The sequence below is a fragment of the Pterocles gutturalis genome, unplaced genomic scaffold (genome assembly GCF_000699245.1).
Source record: "Pterocles gutturalis isolate BGI_N339 unplaced genomic scaffold, ASM69924v1 scaffold45824, whole genome shotgun sequence".
NCBI classification, from domain to species: Eukaryota; Metazoa; Chordata; class Aves; order Pterocliformes; family Pteroclidae; genus Pterocles; species Pterocles gutturalis.
The window spans coordinates 3,177-8,663 of NW_010129790.1; positions in this window are offsets into that span (position 1 = coordinate 3,177).

Below are 5,487 nucleotides of genomic sequence, written 5' to 3' on the forward strand. Positions count from 1 at the left end.
CCCTGGGGAGGTTTCACATTTTAGAGCTGAAACTGGGAGTGAACACAGCCCAGCCCCAGCTCTCCCTTCCTGCCTTCAGAGCAAGGACAGAGGATCTCACCCCAATGGACTCCTCCAGCCTTTGCTCCCTGAAATCTGGAAAACTTCATAAGGATGACCCGGGCAGGCTGGAGAAGGTAAATCCATGTTTATGCTTTTAAGAATGTGAAAACAGACATATAACACAAAGTCTACAGGCTCCCGTGCACCCCCCATTTCAGCCAGGACAATCTCCAGGTCCCCTCAACTCATTTTGGCTTTTGACTCACGTGCTGGGTAGACAGGAATAACAGCTGTGTCCCCGCATCGCTCCCCTGGGTTGATTCTCACTGTTATTACCCCGAGATCGATAATGTCATTTGTAGACTGGATTGTTCCCTGGCAACATGCGGCATGAAACTATTTCTGCAAATTTCCTCTGCCATTTGTGTCCAATTGAGTCCAGCATCAAGTGGCTCTTTTCGCAGCCTGGGTAAGTATTGGTGTTTTGCCTGCCTTCAAGTAAATTAATTCCTATTAAATTTATACAGCAGCATTCAGCTGAGCACATTCAGTGCATCGGGCAGGAGGAGAGAGAAGCAGCCAGGGTCCAGAGTCCTGCGCAGTGCTCACTGCTGTTGTCTTCTCCTTGGATTAGCCAGCCAGGACCACCAAGCTGAGTCACTCCATGCCCAACAGTGATGTCCTTTAGAAAGAAGCTGAGGTGCATTCATAGAATCATAGAATGGTTTGGGTTGTAAGGAACCTTAAAGATCATCTCATATTCCATAGGCAGATGGTTGAGGGGGGAAATCTTGTCCAAACACAGGCTCTCCTTTGCCCAGCTCCAGGCCAAGCAGCCAAGCCGCTTGAGTTTTCTTGACTTTCCCATCCCAAAAACATTCTTTGTTGGTATCAACTTTCTTTTACTGCCTACAAGGTAAGAAACTCTCCCAGCTGCAGTTACCAAGCTGTCCCGGCTGTGCGTGCCATCAGAGCTGGTGACAACTGCGGAGGTAAGGGACAAAGCGCTACATCCGAGAAGGTGACTTATGCCGGGTTTGTAAAGCAAATCTTCATTTGAGTCTGATGGAATTGCTCACTCCTGCAGCAGCAAAGTGAGAAGTTATAACCAACAGTTATTAATTTTCTAACCAGGGAATGCAATTCCAAACAAGCCACAAGAACTTTGCTTTAGGTGAGTGCAAATCCTCGGTGAGGGACACAGCAAAAGCCCTGGAGAACCGACAGCTCCCTCACCATCGTCAGCGGAGCTACCCTAAGGATGGACCAGGTTTGCTGTGGAAACTGGAGATGCAGGACGTGCCCAGAAGCCAAGAGGAGACATCTTTCTTAAGAAGAGTGTCTTAATCAGAGTTGCGATCGGAAAAAGCTATCATACTCCAGTGCCTAATACTTGAGATAAAGTTGTCGGATGTTGTTTGTATCCCTGTTTCTATCCCTGCCCATGGCAGGGGGGTGGAACTCGATGATCTTTAAGGTCCCTTCCAACCCAAACCATTCTATGATTCCATGAAATGCCACAGGAAGAATATTTTCCTCCCCGGACTTACCCGTTATCCTCCTCCTTAGCTCATGCCTGATACAGCAACACGATGCTCCTCCAGCAAACGAGGCTTTTTGCTTCCATTTTTTTGGCGGGGCTGTGTGGCAGCAATGTTTTCTTTTGAAGCAAAATTATATTATGGAGCAAGTGCTGGAAAAGCCAAAGAAAATATTCTTTAGGAATTGAGCAGGTATTATGGTTAGCTGTAGTACAAATGTTCTTTCTCGGAATAAATGCTGAGCTTCCTGCAGGTCTGGTCCAACAGGTGAGCAAGGCTCCAGCACACCTAGTGAGTAATTTATAGCTCTTTCTAGAAGATAAAGGGCTTGAAACGCTCCGTCAGCTGCAGAAAAAGGGAGGTGGGTGTTTGCTACTCTGGATTATATCCCCTGTTCAAAGATAACAGACTCTACCCATGGTTTGGGGTCTTTTTCTTAGTAGCTGAATCTTTCCATCAAGGAGCAGCTTGGTGTTAGATAAAGAGCAAGAACAGCAACAGAGGTAACCGAACAAAAAGCCACATGCCCAAATATTCAGCAATATTCTCTTCTGCAGACTCCAGCACCTGCTCTCTGTTTTCATACACTACTTTTTTAACATGACTTTCTTCTTCAGAAAAAGTGCACAAGAGAGGGATTTTTTATCAGGTCAAATCACGCGATGAAACAAGAAGATGACAGACTTGGACACAAAGAGGGAGGAGGAGAAGGTGCTTGCTGTTCCTATGATTTGAAGAGGAATGGCAATAATTAGGCAGGGGAGTTAGGGTTCGGTTTAGTCGCAGACAAGCTTTTTGGCACAGCAACACGGAGAGCAGTCACAGCAGAGCCCCAGACGTGGGTCAATGGATGGAGCCTTTCAAATCGATCCAAAGATCGGATATTTCTGTAGTGCAATGCTCCCTCTCTGTTTTTTTTGAGCACTGTATGAACAAACAAGATCAGTTTCCTTGATACAGTTTCCAGGTTGGCTTTTCTAAAATACCTGGTTTTCCATCAGAAAGATGGCAAATTCGGAACAAACAAGCATTTCTGAAGGATTTGGTGAACTTCTATAAAATTCTTAGGGGGTCATTTTTAAAGAAAAACAGCTAGTGGAAATTTAAACTGTTTTGACTTGAAAATCCACTCCATGTTTTCTGTTCATTTTTGGTTTGGCATTTCATTTCCACCTGAACTGAAAGTTATACTTAGCCTTGTCCTGCTGGTGCTTTTCCTGCTGGTGCTTTTGCTGGATGAGCGCACCCTGTTCCTGGCTGGCTCAGCGCAGCTCCCCGGAAGGCTCCAGGTGATGGAGGGTGTATTTGTAGCTCTGCCCACAGCTGTGTAATAGAGCAAAACCCATCTTTCATCAAAGAAAGATCACAGCAGCCTCGCTGGGAGATGATCCTCCCAGTGTAAAAGCTTCCATGAGTTCAATAGTCCCTGTTGACTGTTTATTTTATTGCTGTGGACAGCATCAAGTGTTTCATAATTAAAAATCACTGCTGCAATCACCATCACAGCCACGCAGCTCTGATGTAAAATGTCAAATCTGATGTTGGCAACAGTTTTGCTGCCTTTAACCAGCTGTGGGGGTTGCAGTGAGAACCCGACCGTGACCCCAGGGCTGCGGACATTGGGTCTGATGAAACCCACAAGCATTATACAGCAAAAATTAAGCCAGGAGAAAAGCAAACAGGAACCGCCAGGACAGTGCCTGATGTCCCCAGGGTTGTCCATGAAACCACCCCCTAAATCCAGGAGCCGCCCTTTAAACAGACCTTTGGCGTGTTTGTTCAGAAGAGCTCAATGATTGCCAATGTCCAGCTCTCAGAAAACTCTCATGGAACTTTTCTTCCGATGTTTCCTCCCTCCTAAAGGAGCCAAAAGGACTTTGGATGCTTTGTGGGACCAGCTGTTTGTGGTGGCGGCTACCTACCTGCCTCTGTTGTAGAACAGGAACTGTATCGGATTTGTACCTGGAGTCTGAAGCATAACACAGCCTGCAGAGCAGGGCAGGACGCTGGACACAGTCCCAACAGCCAGAAGCACAACTGGCTTCAGTGTCCTCAGCCCAAGGTATAAATATCTCACTCCAGTAATCTTATGCAGCCCTTTATATAGAAGCCCTGAGGAGTCACTGCTTGCTGCAGAGGGTGACTTCACTTCTCGTATCCAGCCTGCAGAAAGGACACCCGACAGGCAGCTCAGCTTCCATATGGATCATATGTACGTAGATGAAGAGAGGCTGTTCGTTCGCACCCAGCCCATCTCACCGCACCACCAAGACACTCAGCTCGTCATCAGAACGGCCTCGTCTAGCAGAAAGAAAACGTTACACAGTTCACCAAGCTCATAGTGATTTTTCTATCAGGATGTTTTTTTTACCAATGAACTTCAGTTCTTCTCCAATACACACAAATGTGTGAGAAATACACTTCACTGCCTAAAAATAAATTCCAGTCTCTGATACAATAATTTACTTCCAAAGAATGTAGAAAATCACTATAGTATGCCACTACTCTCCTGAATTTATTGCATTATGTCAAAACAGAAAATGAATTATTACTTATGCTAATTATTACTCGCTGTCTACTATCAGCATCAAACAAATAAAATCTGTAACATATATAAGAACTGTGGATTCAAAAAAGCATTTAAATTGATGGGTCTTCAGGTCTTTATTTCTATTTACCATCCCTGGTTGTCATAATGACCCTCATTCTCTACTTACAGTGAAGAGAGGACCTGTTTTCCTCCACAATAGCATATTGTGGAGAAACAACAATTGCTAAAAAAGTCTAGCAAAACACCTCCTACACTAAGGTTTACTGGCTTTTACTGAAATCTCACCGCATCTTCAATCTATAGATTTCAATGTTAAAAACATATGCTAAACAGAGTCATCTGCTTTTTTAGTGGTAATATGGAGAGAAATGAAGAATGAGAAAAAGAAAATGATGAAAGGATGTGCAAACCCAGGAAAAAAAGCCCTACATTAGAATCTTTAGTCTCAGTTGCTATGCGAAAGAGTTAAATTATTTTACCCTATCTTTAAAAAGTTTCAAAATTTGAGTCTGCTTCAAATACATTTATTAGACATACTGTCATTTCTTCAGAGAAGGTAAATACAACTGCCTGATGACTTATAGGTAGAAGCCTGTTTAATTATAAAAACTGCAAAGGAGAACACTTCCTTAAACAAACATTCCCATTTTATTTTAAAAACAAACATTACATAAAACAATACATACATTTTTTCAAGTTCTGAGCACTTTCTGGACACTGCTGAAGCACAGATGGGGAAAGTACATTTGCACAGTCTGGATTGGCTCATTTTTGCACACCTGACCTTCCTAATTCAGCTTCTGTCCCGGGTTTTCTCTCCCTGCCTGTACCAGGCTGCTCTCTGCCACTGTCAGAGCCACAGATGTTGAAGATGCAGCTGAATATCAGCCCCACGTTAAGCTATCTTCCCCTCACCCCCATTTCTCTGGCATCTTTCTCTTACCAGTGTGTGCAGCAGGCAGGAGGAATTGGATAGAAGCCATTACTTTGCCTCTCTAAAGCCACAGGACAGCATTTGGACGTAGTTCACTCTCCCCAGAATAACTCATCTGTATTTAGCACCAAATATTACAAGTATCGAGGCACACAGCTAAACACTGTGTGGAACTGTGCTTCTAGGTAATGGGTCCGTTAGTATTAGTTTTGCTATCAAGCTTTATCCTAGTAACTTGCAAAAGATGAGGAGAGTGGATTCAACATTTCCCTCAAGAATTGGTCATAAAATACTTTCTAAAAGACTACTTGGAGCAAGGCACTCTTTTTGCTAACGCTCTTTGAGCACGGCAGCAAATTTCTCAATACAGATCTATGTAATGTTTTCAGAAAACAGACGCTGAGATGGTACCACATCAC